Source organism: Panthera uncia, unplaced genomic scaffold (assembly GCF_023721935.1).
Source record: "Panthera uncia isolate 11264 unplaced genomic scaffold, Puncia_PCG_1.0 HiC_scaffold_1662, whole genome shotgun sequence".
NCBI lineage: Eukaryota > Metazoa > Chordata > Mammalia > Carnivora > Felidae > Panthera > Panthera uncia.
The window spans coordinates 1-17,020 of record NW_026058319.1 but is presented as its reverse complement, the minus strand read 5'-3'; the positions used below and the strand labels follow the sequence as shown (position 1 = coordinate 17,020).

At 43.1% G+C, this 17,020-nt stretch overlaps 1 pseudogene; it reads right to left on the bottom strand.

Annotated features, from left to right (window-relative positions):
• The window catches only part of LOC125917296 (obscurin-like), a 39,042-nt pseudogene extending 23,194 nt beyond the window's left edge, over nt 1–15,848 (bottom strand).
• Nucleotides 15,849–17,020: the final 1,172 nt, after the last annotated feature.

Here is a 17,020-nt window from a genome sequence, read left to right as displayed (position 1 = left end):
GTTCACTGATATTCTGTCTAAATATAGGCCTGGAAAGCCATGACACACTGGCCCACGCTCTTTCTCCTGTCCCATCGTGTTGTACTACAGAAGCTACGCTACCATGTAAGATGGGATAAGAGTGTATCTCCTTTTCTCTACAAGAATGTCTGTGAACAGGATATAATTTCCAGAATGCCTGGAAGGATTTACCAGGCAAGTCACCAGGCTTCCATTCTGTTCCATGAAGACACTTTGGTTCCTGCTTCTGTTGTTCCAATGACACTGTGGGCATTGTCCACTTCTTACGTCCGTTGAGATTTGCTTTTCTACAACCACTAGGACCATACATCACCACTGTTCTGATGTTCTGGCATTAAAGAGTGCCAGATTCTCTCAAGTGACTTGTCAGAAAGACACACAACAGGTTTTGTGGTGTCCATACACACCCACAAACCATGATGTACTAATACAACTGCAAACTGCTATGGGGGCCCCCAGGAGTCAGGCAGGGCTGCTCTGAAGTTCAATTTGCCCACAAGAAGGAAAATAAAGATAGGTCACAGACTTGTCTGGAACCAGTCAGGAGGCATCAGTGTCCCTGAGCACCATCTGGAAACACAGTGGGATGGATACTGCCTTATCAGTCAGGGGCTGCTACCACTGAGTGTGCTCATGTCCCACAAGCCACTTACTCCTCTCCCTCCCTCAACCTTTACCTCATCCAGGGGGAATTCTGACACAGGATATCCTAACTGAAGACAAAAAGAAACAAGATTTGCTTTGAAAACAGCTCCAAACCACACACGTGCTCATCACAGGTGTTCAGCTACTACCACTTCGCCGCTTGTTATTTATTTTGCCGAGATGCTACAATAAACATCTATCTGTGTTTTGCACTCAGGGAGCTTCCACACCCGTGAGCATGGCCCAGAATACCTACAACCTCAATAATGCAAGTTCAACCTCGAGATGATTCCAGCTATGATCAGGAGGCTGAAGCGTCCTCTTATCCTGGCTTACTGAAACCCAAACATCTCTTGATAGTGAGAACCTTTAAATGAGGCTATGGAAGCCACTAGAGCATCTGCAGGTGAGGACGTCTGGTCAATCTCAGCCCAGTGCAGCACACAGAGCCTGAATCCCGGACGCCAAAGGAGCCACAGTACGTTCTGAAGGGGTGCTGGGGACAGTGGCTGAGCATGGCCATGTGGACACACCATGGGGTACCCAAGAGGAGCTCTCTCTTGTCTGGACACTCTTCCCTTCCCACATCCGTGGGTTCAGCCACCAGAGTGAAATGGGAGGCAGAAGGCTGGGATCTGGGAGGAGCATCAGGGTCTGTCTGGGCTGCGCACTAGTGCCATCATCACTGGCAGTCAAGGATAAAGTATTAGCCCCAGAACTGACCTGTGACGTCCAGGTGGAAGGACACCTTCTCTCCCCCGGCCTCACAGCTGTACTCCCCGGCGTCCGCCTTCCCTGCCTGCTGCATCACCAGCTTCCTGCTGCAGCCCTTGGCTTCCACACGCATTCTGGAGCTGGCACTCAGCTTCTTCCCGTCCTTGTACCACGTCACCTCCGTCTGGGCCTGGGCCACCTCGCAGCTCAGTGTGGCACTGGCCCCCGCCTTGGCCTGCACCTCACTGAGTGCTGGCTGCTCCTTGGCAAACATGACCGAGGGCTCTGGGGACAGGGAGGGACACACAGCATCAAACACACCATATCCATTAGGGTCGCAGCACTGGGAGAGCAGGCCTGGATGAGGGTGCAGGGCCACGGAAACTCCTCCAGGCTCTGTGCTGGCTGCACAAGTACCCAAAGTTCACTATAGGCTCTACCACTGTTCCACGTGGGGATGCTGGAAAAGACTTCGCTGTGCACACATACCTCTGGGAGAGGTGCAGGGGTGTTGCAATGCACACGCACCCCAGCCTTCCCAGGTGATGCAGTCTTTCCTCACAGTTGTGCAGGGAGCTGCTGCCGCTCCTTGCTCTCACCTACACTGTGATGTCCACTGCTGGCACCTGCAGGGAGGGACATGTCCCTCCTGTGGTCTTTCCATGTAAGTCCCTGATGACTCACACAGTGGAGCACCGTTCAGGTTTCTCTGACTCTTCTCTTCTGCAGTGTGGTATCATTGCAATGCCCTGTCTGGTTATCAGTTATTGCTAATTATGGCCTGTCCTTTACATATTCGTTTTTAGGAGCTCTTGCACTTGCATTAGAGCTTTGATAATCATGGTTTTGTGAATAATTTATCCATCATCGTCACTTGCCTTTTCATCCCTTTGTGTCCTCTGATGATGTAAAGTTCTCAGTTGTGATTTAGGCAGGTATGTCAATGTGTCCTTTGTGGTTGGTGTGTTCATATTCTGTTTCAGAAATCTTTCATTACCCTGAGGCCATTAAATGTTGTGTGTTCTCTGCTAAGAGCGTGTTTTGTCTTTCACACTGGAATCCTAGCTTGGCTGGAGTTGGTGCCTATGCGTGATGTGGGGGAGCCCCCCATTTTTATTATAGATAAATAGATCATTTGAGAGAGACATAGAAGATAGATAGATAGATAGATAGATAGATAATACAGGTAGATGATGGATAGATATAGATAGATGATACATATATATGTAGATACACACATAGGTAGGTAGGTAGATAGGTAGGTAGGTAGGTAGGTAGATAGATGATCCAGATAGATGATGGAAAGATGGAGTAATGGATGATACAGATAGATGAAAGATAGATAGATAGATAGATAGATAGATAGATAGATAGATACAGATAGATGATATAGTAGATGATAGATAGATAGATAGATAGATAGATAGATAGATTGATAGATGATCCAGATAGATGACAGAAAGATGGAGAGAGAGAGAGAGAGAGAGAGAGAGAGAGAGAGAGAGAGAGATCCACATAGATGATGGAAAGATGGAGAGATGTAAGACACAGATAGATGATATACAGATAGATAGATTATATAGATAGATAGATAGATAGATAGATAGATAGATACAAAGTTACATAGTCTGAGCACCATTTATGAAAAGACAATCTATCTCTATACCATGTGCCAGAATTACAGAATAAAAATAATTGAAAAGGGGGGGTGCCTGGGTGGTTTAGTCAGTTAAGTGTCCAACTCTTGGTTTCAGCTCAGGTCATGATGTCACAGCTTATGGGTGTGAGCCCCATACTGGGCTCTGCAGTAGCAGCACAGAGACCATGCATTCTGTCACTGCTCCACCTGGGCTCTCTCTCTCTGCCCCTCCCCTGCTCTAGCTCCCTCTCTATCTCTCTCTGAAAATAAATAAATAAACATTAAAAAATCTCCTTTTAAAAACTGGAAAAGGATGGGGTGGGTGAAGCTGGTCACAGCATGGTCTATTTGAACCTTACCACTTGTCCCTTTGTGTTATGCACCTATCCCCAAGTTGCAACCTGATGTCTTCCTACTACAGCTTTATTAGTTATATTACTTCATTTTATATTTCTCCTGATTCACTGTACAGTGTTGCACACAGTTGTACCAGTGGAGCCATGTACAAGCTCCAGTTAGAAGGAGACACCCTGTGAATGTGATGTGCTGTAGTTTTCTGTATCCTGCGTCAAATTAAGGAACAATCCTCTTATAGTTAATCAAGGACTTGACTACCTTGAATGTATGCTACATTTTATGAAATTCTTCTTCTGCATATAATGTAAAAATTTTATCAAGCAGTCATGTGAGAATAAAACAAAACAAAAAATGTGTTTTCCCTTTTAAGTTCTAAATATGACAGATTATACTGATATTCTAATGTTCTGGTGTTGGCCAATCCTGTGTTCTTAGGAGATGAGCTCAGACAGTGTGTCTGCACTTTGAGTATTGCACTGTTACTTGGACAATATTTTGTGTAAAATTTGGTATTGACATGCATCCGAGACTGGCCTCCAATTGCAATTCTTCACACTTGTCCAATTTGGGTATCAATGCGGCGTAAAATGGGTTAAGAGTGTACATCCCTTTTCTGTCCTCTTAAAGAATCCTCCATGATCATGGGACAATTTCTTTCCAGAATTTGTAATTTGTAATCTACAATTCGTAAATTGTAACTTACCAGCAGAACCACTGAATTTAATCTTGTCTAATGAGAAGGCTTTTTGGGATGGTTCCATTTTTTAAAAAAGTTATAAGATTGTTTACATTGTTTATATCTTCTTGTGGATGTTTTGATACAGTTTTCAAGGAATTGGACAATTTTCCAAAACTTTTCAATTCTACTTGAGTAAAATAATATCACGTTCTACTGAAATGACAGGGTCAAAAGTGTTCCTAGTAAGTTTCTTACTATCTATACACATCTACAAATCATGTAATGATACACTACTGAAGAGTCACACATTGCTATTAGGAGTCAATGTGGGGCCACAGACCACCTATTTGAGCTTAACCTCTCTTAACTTAAAGTAAGTTTGCAGATATCTCTGTGCACCAGCCAGGGATGGGCATACGCGTGCACGCCCCCCCCCCCCACACACACCACTAGCAAATGCTATGAAATAAATACATAAATACTGCTTCACCAGTCAGTGGCTGCCACTATAGTAACTTATCTGTCCCAAAGTGTGCTGATTTCAGAGAAGCTACTCATTCTTCCCAGCTTCAAAATCTATGAATCAAACTCCAACCACAATACTGACACAGAACATTCTCACAGAGACAAAAGGAAACTGAAATTTTCTTTCAAAAGAATGTTCCAGGGGCTCCTGGGTGACTCAGTTGGTTAAGCATCTCAGTCTTAAGTTCAGCTCAGGTCATGATCCCACAGTTCCTGAGATTAAGCCCTGCTTCAGGTAATGTCAACACAGAGCCTGATTGGGATTCTCTCTCTCCCTCTCTCTGTGCCCCTCCCTTGCTCATGCTTTCTCTCTCTCTCTCTCTCTCTTCCTCTCTCTCTCTCTCTCTCTCTGAAAATAAATAAATAAACATTTAAAAATTATCAATAAGTAAGTAAATAATGTCCCACATGCCAGGTACACATCCAAGTCGCATATCTCCCAGCCCTCTGCTCCTGGTTTACTATGTGCGGACATTGCGACAGAACAGGGATCGAGATTTGGGTACACATAGGTGCACAGATAACTTCCATGTCCACATGTGAGGCAGGAAGAGTGTCCCAAAATGACTGAAATTTTGGTAATGCCAAGTTCAGTCTCAAGACAACTCTAAGACGACTGGGTTGGGTATCTGAAATGCACCTGTATCAGGTTCAAAGATTTTCAGCCCTCATGTGGTGCTGGGTGAGGTCATCTGGGAGCTTCTAGAAGTAATTTGCATGCCCTGGGGTGAGAGACATTGGCTTTACTTTAGGCAGTGAAGCCAGATGGAGCGAGAGTACTGGACACAGGAACTCCAGGAGCATTACTCCATGGAAACATCATGCAGGGTGCACAACAGGGGTGGTGTGCTGTACACAGATCTTCCCATCCACTCTCCCAGGGCTTGGCCACAGGCATGAAGATGGGATATGGGAGATGTGAGGACAGGAGATCTACTGGAGAGACCACAGGTTCTTCATAGCTGTCAGTCAACACATCATGCTGAAACAGGGCTAACATGGCACGCCACCACCACCCAAGTACTGACCTGTGACATCCAGGAGGAAGGACACCTTCTGGCCCCCGGCCTCACAGCTGTACTCCCCGGCGTCTGCCTTCCCCGCCTGCTGCACCACCAGCCTCCTGCTGCAGCCCTTGGTCTCCACGCGCACTCTGGAGCTCGCACTCAGTTTCTTCCCATCCTTGTACCATGTCACCTCCGTCTGGGCCTGGGCCACCTCACAGCTCAGCGTGGCGCTGGCCCCTGCCTTGGCCTGCACCTCACTGCGTGCCGGCTGCTCCTTGGCAAACACAGCTGCAGGCTCTGGAGAGAGGGAGGGATGCATGAGGTCAAAGATACAATCCATGTGAAGAATGCAGGTCTGGGAAAGAAGGTCTAAACAGGGAGGCAGGGGGACTGGAACTCTCTCCAATCCCTGCATCAGATGTGGGCCAAGAAGCCTCAGCACCTTTTCAGCAACAACTAACACAACTTATTTACACACTCTACCACTTTCCTGGTTGTTCCAGTTGGGGACCATATATTCTATCCCTGCTCCACCCTGTCTGTCCTAAGTGGGGACCATACATTCTATCCCTGCTCTCCTGGGCTGTTCCAGGTGGGGAGCATACATACATTCTATCCTTGCTCTCCTGGACTGCTCCAGGTAGGACCATACATTCTATCCCTGCTCCTCCTGGGCTGTTCCAGGTGGGACCATACATTCTATCACTGTTCCATGTGGGCTTTTCCAAGTGGGACCATACATTCTATCACTGTTCCACCTCGTCTGTTCCAGGTGGGGACCATACATTCTATCCCTGCTCCACCTGGCATGTTCCAGGTGGGGACCATACATTCTATCCCTGATCCACCTGGGATATTCCAGGTGGGACCATACATTTTATCCCTGCTCCTCCTGGGCTGTTCCAGGTGGGACCATACATTCTATCCCTGCTCCTCCTGGGCTGTTCCAGGTGGGACCATACAGTCTATCACTGCCCCACCTAGGATGTTCTAGGTCTGGACCATATGTTCTATCACCACTCTACTTGGGCTGCTCTAGGCTGGGACTCTTGAGAGACCTCTGTGCACATGCAACCTGTGGAGTCATGATGACTTCCCACCTTAACCTTATAAGATGATGCGGAGTCTTTCCACACATTCATGCTGGGAGCATCTCACCTTTAGTGCAGGGAGTTCCTGCAGGTTCAGGGCTTCATGCTCTGGCCTACTCTGCACTGACTAGTGCTGGCAATCTGGGGGGAGTGTAGATTGCCCTCTGTGGCTGTTTTGCATGGTCCTGAGGACTCAAACAGTGGAGCATTCTTTCCGGTCATTACTGTTTGTGTTTCTGAATCGTCACTGTCATGTTTTCTGTCCAATGGTCAAGACCACTCTCTGTCTCTTTCACATTCATTTTAGGAACTCTATTTAACATGACAGAGATTCTCTCTTCCATATGTGTGGGGTTTGCCTTTTCACTCTTGGGGTGTGTTCTAATGAATCAAAGATTGCAGGTTTAATGTGGTCAAACATGTCATTCTTGTCCCATGGTGGCTAGTGCATTTGTGTTATATCAGAAACCCCCGCTTACCCTTCAATCCATATCATCATCTAAGAGTGTCATGGTGCCACCTGTCACCCTGTCATCCACATGGAGTTGGATGGGTATGCAGTGTGAATTACCAGACTTTTTTTTGCATATGGTTAAATGACAAAAAAAAATTTCTATCAAATTAGTGTATATTGAATTTCTATGAAATTAGTGTATATAGTGTATATCTAGTGTATATATACAGAAGTGTTTTCTTTATGTCAACATTTGTACGTGGTTATCTTTCTAATACTCACAAAGCCTAACAATTTTTATTTGTAATTTCAGACGTGGTGATCGTGATCATGTCTTCTGTGAATTCTACTTTGTTTACCAAGGTTTATGCATTTTATTTCATTTTCCTCCCTTCCATGCTGTGCAATGTTGGATAGAAGTGCTAACAGTGCACCCCTTCCCTTGTTCTCTATCTCATAGGTAAAACCTTCAAGGTTTCCCATGAAGTATGATGTTACCTGGTGTTTCCTGTAGTACTATTTATCAATTTATCAAGGTAAGGAAGAATTGGTTTATTGATAGTTGGTCAAGAATTTTATGGCATGAATTGAGGATAAATTTTATCAAATATTTGCTCAGGGTTTATGTTAAACTTTATCAAATTTTTCTTCTGCATTTATTGAGATAACCATATCCTTTTTCTCCTTCAAGCAGTTAGTTCACATTATGCAGTTGATGCTAGTTCAAACAACATGGGTTTGAACTGCAGGGGTCCATTTAAACATTGATTTTTAAAATGAATACAGTACAGTACTATAAATGTATTTTCTCTTTCTTGTTCTTTTCTTAATATCATTTCTTTCCTCTATCTTACATTATTGTAAGAATACAGAGTATAATACATATAACATGCAAAATCAACTATTTAAGTTATCGGCAAGACTCTCAGTCAACAGTGCGCTATTAACAGTTAAGTTCTGGGGGAGTCAAAAGTTATAAGTGGATTTTTTACTGCATTGGGCACTACCACCCCTAATCCCTACATCACTGAGATCAACTGTGGTGATTTTCTACTGTTTTGAATATTAAACCAACTTTGCATTCCTGGACTATGACTTCATCAAAGCATATTTTTTTGACATCTTGCTTAGATGACTTTGCCAATGTTTTGTTGAAGATATTGGATATTGATATCCATAAGAGATTGGCCTATAATTTTAATCCTTCCTTCTTTCCTTGTCAGATTTTGGTGTTGATGTTATGTTAGCTCCATGAATCAAAAAAGAATGTACATCTTTATTTTATTCTCTAGGATAATCTCCATGAATACTTTCCATAATATTTGGTATAATTTTTCAGCAGAGCTACTAGGCTTAGATCATTCTCTATGAAAAAAAGTTTTATTACTGTTTCCATTTATTTAAATTTATGGGACTACCTGAGTTATATATTTCTTCTTGTGTCACTTTTTCAGATGGTTTTCTAAGAATTTGGTCAATTTATCAAAACTTTCAAATTGATACCATAAAATAATATGCCATATGCTCTCAAAAAAACACTTTGGAAAAATGTAGGATTTCTGGTATCTGTACACACCCAAAAATATTATATACTGATATACCATCACAACTATTATGGGCTGGCAGCTAGGATTAATGTGGTGCTATGGCCCACCCTCCTCTGATGTTAAGACAAATTTAACAAAAGCAAAATAAATTTAGTCCTTAGACTTCCCCATGAAGCAGCCAGGAGGCACAAACACACAATACCCACTAGGAAATCCTATGACATACTGCTATACCAGCCAGTGATTGCCACCACAAGGATTCATCTATAGCAGAGCATGGTGATACTTACTTCTTCCCATTTCTAAATCTATAAATCAGACTCCAAGAGGAATTATGACACAGAATGGCCTATGGCCTTACTGAAGACACAAGGAAACAAGATGTGCTTTAGAAAAAGAACTCCAGAACTTACATGTACATGTCTCAGGTACAAATCTATCAACCCTCTAGTTCTGTTTACTTTGCACAGGCACTACAAGAAAACAGCAGTCTAGATTTTGCTACATACAGGTGCACAGATAACATATATTCATGTGCAAAATAACACATTAAAACAAACAAAACATTAATAATCCAAAGTTTAGTTAAGATCATTCCAAGTATGATTATATCATCAAAATTTCCCCTACTCTGGTTTAAAGGAACTGAAATGTCTCTCACTAGTAAGAACTCCTTACAGCACTGAAGGGGGCATCTAGGGAGCTCAGGAAAGCACAGTCACATAACCAAGGTGTGAGATGCCTAGTCTACTTCAGAACCCAAACATGAAGAACAGCCATAGTCCTGGGCACTGAGGAACTCCAGGAGGGCCCTGTGCAGGTGCTCAGATGCATGACTGAGAGAACTGCTCAAAGACACAAAAATGGCCCCTCTCACTCCCTGAGCACCCTTCTCATTAAACTTCTGTCAGTCTAACCTTGGCTATGAAAATAGGAGGCAACAGGATGGCAGAGGGGAAAAGATGAAGAGTAAGGGAAGGAACATCAGAGCCTGTGGGATCTGTAATGCAATTCCTCCATTATATCCAATCAAGACTGTTAGTATCAAAAGGAACTGACCTGTGACATCCAGGTGGAAGGACACCTTCTGGCCCCCGGCCTCACAGCTGTACTCCCCAGCATCCACCTTCCCCGCCTGTTGCACCACCAGCCTCCTGCTACAGCCCTTGGCCTCCATGTGCACTTTGGAGCTCGCACTCAGCTTCTTCCCGTCCTTGTACCATGTCACCTCTGTCTTGTCCTGGGCCACCTCGCAGCTCAGTGTGGCGCTGGCCCCTGCCTTGGCCTGTACCTCACTGCGTGCAGGCTGCTCCTTGGCAAACACCACTGTAGGTTCTGAGGACAGGGAGGGATACACAGGGTTAAAGATACTGTGCAAATCAGGAAGGCAGCACTGAGAAAAGACTGAATGGAGAGGCAGGAGAATTGAAAGTCTCTAGGCTCCACATAAGAGTGAAACCATATGGTATCTGTCTTTCCCTGTATGGCTTATTTCACTTAGCATAACACTCTCCAGTTCCATCCATGTTGCTACAAAGGGCCATATTTCATTCTTTCTCATTGCCATGTAGTACTCCATTGTGTATATAAACCACAATTTTTAGCTCTGCACTAACTGTGTGACTTGGAGAAGCCCCACTGCCTTCCTAAGGACAAGTAACACTATTTATCTGTACATTCTACCCCACTTCTCCATGTGGGCTGTTCCAGGTGGGGACTACATTCTACCACCACTCTGCTCGAGGTATTGTGGTGGGGGGCGGGAATTCTGTAAGAGACTCTTGTGCACGTGGGATCTGTGGGGTCATTATGCCTGCACACCTCAACATTTATAGATGATGCAAAGTCTTTACCACATGACTGCCTAAGAACATTCTCCCTGCAGTGCAGGAATGTTCCTACAGCCAGAATACTTGGTACAATTTGATAGTAGAGCCACTAGGGTTATCCAGTATTGTGTGACAAGATTGTTTATTATGGTTCCAATAATTTATAAGGTTATAGGACTACTCAAATTGTCTATGTGTTCTTCCATGAGTTTTGATATAGCTCTCTTGATCAATTGGTCAAAACTTTCCAAATTTACTTGCATAATGTTATATCATATTCTCAGATAATCACATCACAAATATACACATAGGGTTTTAAACATTTGTAAACACTCACAAACCATTAAACCCCAATGTAATACCAACATGTTATGTGCTGGCATCCAGGAGCCACATGTAACTGTACATATGAATTATATGAAAGGAAAATAAAGTCAGTTCTCAGACATCTCTATTGATTAGCCAGGGAAGCACAGATGCACACTAATTATTAGGAAATGCTGTGAAATAAATGCTAAATTACTTTCAGTGGCTGCTCCTGTGACCTCATTCTTAGCGGGGCATGCTGGTAGACAATATGCTACTCAGCATTCCATTGGCAAACGTATAGGTCTAACTACAAACAGAATTCAGAGGCAAAACACCAACTTATGACAAAGTGAAAATAAGATATGCTTTGATAGGAAATTCCAAGCATCACAGGTGTTTGTTGGGGCACATACACACCAGTCCTCTGCTCTCTGTGTAATCAACACAGACATGGCAACAAAATATGGATCTAGATTTGGCTACGTATGGGTGCAGAGAGAACTCCTACACTCTGTGAAAGGAGGGAAGTATCCCAGAACACCTAAGACTTTGAAAACCCAAGGCACAGTCTCAAGATAATTCCAAGTATGACTGTGTGGCCTACATTTCCCCGTCCCCTGACTCAGTGAAGCCAATATGTCTTGCTAGCAGGAACCCTTAGGTGTGTTTGGTGAAGATACAATGACCTCTCAGAATGACTCCAGGGGAGAGACATCTGGTTTACTTCAGCCCCAAGCATCAGGGAGATCCAGAGTCCTGGACTCCAACGTCCACGAATGGGTTCTGAGCAGGTACTGGGAACATGTGACCAGCACTATTACGTGGAAACACAACCTCTGGCGTATGAGAATGACCTGTCTCCCTCCTGTGCACTCCTTCCAGCCATGTTCCCATGGCCCCACCTGGGATATGGAAATGGAGGTGGTGAATGGGTGATGTCAAGGGAAAAAGTCTAACTGAAAGAGCACGAGAGTCTGTCTTGGGGATAAATCTGTTCCACCTTCACCTCACAAAAAGGCTAATTTTGCATTCTCTAAGAACTGACCTGTGACATCCAGGCAGAAGGACACCTTCTGGCCCCCAGCCTCACAGAGGTACTCCCCAGCATCCACCTTCCCCGCCTGCTGCACCACCAGCTTCCTGCTGCAGCCCTTGGCCTCCATGTGCACTTTGGAGCTCGCACTCAGCTTCTTCCCGTCCTTGTACCACGTCACCTCTGTCTTGTCTTGGGCCACCTCGCAGCTCAGTGTGGCGCTGGCCCCTGCCTTGGCCTGCACCTCACTGCGTGCAGGCTGCTCCTTGGCAAACACCACTGTAGGTTCTGAGGACAGGGAGGGATGCTTGGAGTCAAAGATACCATCCATGTGAAGAATGCAGGTCTGGAAAAGAAGGTCTAAACAGGGAGGCAGGGGGACTGGAACTCTCTCCAATCCCTGGATCAGGTGTGTGGCCAAGAAGCCCCACCACCTTCTCAGCAACAACTAACAAAATTTATTTACACACTCTACCGCTTTCCTAGTTGTTCCAACTGGGGACAATACATTCTATCACTGATCTGCCTGGGCTGTCCCCAGTGGAAACCAAAAATTCTATCACTGCTCATCAGCGATGTTCTGGGTGAGGACCATACATTCTATCACTGTTCCCTGTGAGCTCTTCCAGGTAGAGACCATACATTCTATCACTGTTCCACCTGTGCCTTCCTGTGGCTGTCTCGTTCATTGACTTGATGACTCACAAAGCACAGTAAATTTTCTGAAGTTTTTGGACCTTAATATTTGCTCTTCTGTGGTGTCATTGCTCAAGTGTTTTGCCCTATTTTCAACAGCACTGTCTCTTACTCATATATTCACTTGGGAGCTCTTTATTTAAGTAAATGTCAGAGTGTTTGTGGTTATGTGTGTTTATATACCCTCCCCATCTTGTGATTTGCCTTTCCACACCTTCATGTTTCTAGTGACAAAATGTTAAGAGCTTTCTTATGGACAGATATATTATTTTGTCCTTTTTATTTTGTGCACTTTGTTCTTTTTAGGGACAACTTCATGCTGAAGTCATTAATGACCCACATTGTTTGATAAGAGCTTGAACCACATTTCTCACTGAGGTCTCTAACCCACATTGAGCTGAGATTTTGCATAGGAAGAAATAGACATCCATCTTCAATTCCGTTTTCCATATGGTTAATAGTCTTAGTACCATTTGTGAAAGACTGACCCTCCACTACAGTTACACTTAGCACCACGGTGAAAACCAAACTAAAAAACAAAAAGCAGAAGGGACTCAGGTTTTATACAGACCTGTTTCTGGATTCACTTTTCTGTTCTCTTGGGCTGTTTCTCAGTCCCTACATAAAGACCCAATTGTCTGAATTGCTGTAGTTTTATCAAAAGTCTTGATATCAAGTAAATTAAATATCATTATTTTGGAGGATTTTTTTGTTTTTTGTTTTGTTTTGTTTTGTATTTTTCAAAGTGGCCTTCCTCTCTCTGGCTTTGCAATATACTTGTCAATACTCTTACTCACAGAAGAACTATTATTTGGGTGTTGAAGAGGATTGAACACTTCGGGTGTTCCATCAATTTCCATCCATGATTTAGATCTTTAGTCTCTCAATAAAGTTGAATAGTTTTTGCCCACAAAGCACCTCACGATCCTTTCTTAGACTTGGAATTGGTAACAGGATTTTTCTGATGTTATGTTAACCCCTTTAAAATGTCACTTTCCAGCTTCTGGTGTCTGGTGTATAGATACAGAGTGTTTCCTGTAGTGATTTTTGTATGTCCTAATCTTACTCTCTTTCCCATCCAAAATGTAACTGTTTGGGATTTTCCACATTGATAACCATATCTTCTGTTAGTTTCAGTTTTCACTTTTCCAGCTTTCATGTCTTTAATTTTATTTTCCTCCATGGTGTGCTGTGAATATTGCATAAAAGTAAGGACACTCAGTTTCCCTGTCTTGGTCCCATCTCAAAGGCAAAGTTTTCAAGTTTTCATGTGAAATTTGATGTCAGGTATTCAATACCACCAATTATTACATTAAAGACAAAATGTTCTACTTAAAATTTGTGAAGAATTTTTTGGTAGTAATTGATGCCACATATTATAGAATATTCTCTCTGGATTTCTGATGTTATATTTTATCTAGTGCTTTTATTTATCATTTATTGGGGAAATAACATTGCTTTTACTTTTATTTTGTTAATATCAAGCCATTGTTGATTTTTCTGTTAGTTTTTTTATTAATTATTTTTTTTAATTTACATCCAAGTTAGTTAACATATAGTGCAATAATGATTTCAGGAATGGAATCCAGTGATTCATCCCCTATATATAACCCTCAGTGCTTATCCAAACAAGTGTCCTCCTTAAAGCCCTTGCCTTTAGCTCATTCCCCCACCTAACACCCTTCTAGCAACCCTCAGTTTGTTCTCTGTATTTAAGAGTCTCTTATGGTTTGCCTCCCTCCTTGTTTTTACATTGTTTTTGTTTCCTTTCCCTTATGTTCATCAGTTTTGTATCTAAAATTCCACATATGAGTGAGTCACGATATTTGTCTTTCTCTGACTAATTTCGCTTAGCATAATACTCTCTAGTTCCATCCACATTGTTGCAAATGGCAAGATTTCATTCTTAATGATTGCTACTTGTTGATTTTCTAATGTTTCTGGTGTTGAACCAGACTTGCATTCCTGGAATATGACTGTTGTCCTAGTGTGTTGTTCTCTTGATAAATTGCAGAATTCAGTTGGATAATATTTTCTGGAAGGTACTGCCTTGACATCAACAAGAGGTGGCCTGTGAAAATTCTTCATATTTATCTTGTCACATTTTGATATTGATATGCTATATATGTAAAATAAATTGATGTGTGTGTCTCTTTTCAAAACTCTATAAGAATCCTATAAACATAAACATGAGATAATTTCTTTCCAGAACATTTTATAGAATTTAAGAGGCACTGGGCTTAGACATTATTCTCTAAGATTACTTATGATCCTCCATTTATCTTAAGTCTTAGGACTGTGCAACTTGTCCAATTTTTCTTGTGTAAGTTTCAATATAATTCCCTAGGAAATGATTGATTTGTAAGTGTCTGCTCTCTTTGTAAACTGCACAGACATTGCAATACAATACAGATCTAGATTTGGCTACATATAGGTGCAGAGAAAACTTCTACATCCCTGTGAAAACAGGGAAGTGTGTCCCAAAACGCCAAAAACTGTGACTCAAAGCACAGTCCTGGGAAAACTCCAAATATGACGGTGGCCCCAATTTTCCCTTCCCCTGGTTCAATGAAATCAAACATTTCCACCATCAAGAACACTCATGTGATTTGGAGGAAGATATTTGTGACCTTCAGAACGACTCTCCTGGAAAGACATCTGGTCTACATCAGCTCCATGCATCAGGGAGATCCAGATTCCTGAACTCCAATGTCCACCAGTAGGTTCTGAGCAGGTGCTGGGAACATGTGACCAGCACTATTACGTGGAAGCACAACCATGGTGTATGAGAATGACCTGTCTCCTTCCTGTGCACTCCCTCCAGCCATCCTCCCATGGTCCCACCTGGGATGTGGAAATGGAGGTGGTGAATGGGTAATGTCAATGGAAAAGTCTAACTGAAAGAGCACGAGAGTCTGTCTTGGGAATAAATCTGTTCCAAGCTCACCTCATAAAAGAGGCTAATTTTGTACTCTGAAAGAACTGACCTGTGACGTCCAGATGGAAGGACACCTTCTGGCCCCCGGCCTCACAGCTGTACTCCCCGGCGTCGGCCTTCCCTGCCTGCTGCACCACCAGCCGCCTGCTGCAGCCCTTGGCCTCCACGTGCACTTTGGAGCTCGCACTCAGCTTCTTCCCGTCCTTGTACCATGTCACCTCCGTCTGGGCCTGGGCCACCTCACAGCTCAGTGTGGCACTGGCCCCCGCCTTGGCCTGCACCTCACTGCATGCTGGCTGCTCCTTGACAAATACAGCTGAAGGCTCTGGGGACAGGGAGAGATGCATGGAGTCAAAGATACCATCCGTGTGAAGAATGCAAGTCTTGGAAAAAAGGTATAAACAAGGAGGCAGGGGGACTGCAACTCTCTCCAATCTCTGTGCCAAGTGGGTGGACAAGAAGCCCCACAACCTTCTCGGTAACAACTAACACAATTTATTTACAGACTGCCATTTTCCTGGCTGTTCTGGGGTGGGGGGGACCATACATTCTATCACTGATCTGCCTGCCTTCCTGTGGCTGTGTCCTCCATAGTCTTGATGACTCACAAAGTACAACACCCTTTCTGAAGTTTTTGGTAGTTATAATTTGCTCTACTGTGGTGTCATTGCTCAAGAGATGTGCCCCACTTACAAGAGCACTTTCTCTTACTCGTATTTATTTAAGAGCTCTTTATATAAGTAAATGTCAGACTGTTGTGGTTATGTGTGTTTATATACCCTCCCCATCTAGTGACTGGCATTTCTACCCCTTCATTGGGGGCCCTACATAGACACCCAATTTTTTGCATTGCTGTACTTTTATCAGAAGTCTTGATATCAGGTAAAGTTAATGCCATTGCATTGGGGATTTCTTTTGGTTTTTGTTCAGTTTTGTTTTGCTTTGTTTTTGTCAAAAGTAGATTTCCTCTCTCTGGCTTTACAACTCACTTGTCAATACTCTCACTCACATAAGAGCTATTATTTGGGATTTAATGAGGACTGACTACCTCTGGATCTTTCATCAATTTCCATCCATGATTTAGATCTCTTTCTGTCTCTCAATAAAGTTGAATACTTTTTTCCCACAAAGCATCTGAAGATCCTTTCTTATACCTGGAATTGGTAATAGGATTTTTCTCATGCTGTTATAACCCCTTCAAAATGTCACTTTCCAGCTTCTGCTGTCTGATGTCTAGATACAGAATGCTTCCTATATATTGATTTTTGTATGTCCTATTCTCTCCTCACTCTCTTTGCCATCCAAAAAGTAACTTTGGGATTTTCCACATTGATAATCATATCTTCTGTTAGTTTCAGTTTTCATTTTTCCAACTTTCACCTTCACTTTTATTTTCCTCCAGGATGTGCTGTGAACGTTGCATAAAAGTGAGGACATTCAGCTTCCCTGTCTTGGTCCCATCTCAAAGGCAAAGCTTTCAAAGTTTCACGTGAAGTGTGATGTCAGCTAGCCTTTTCAATACCACCAGTTACTACA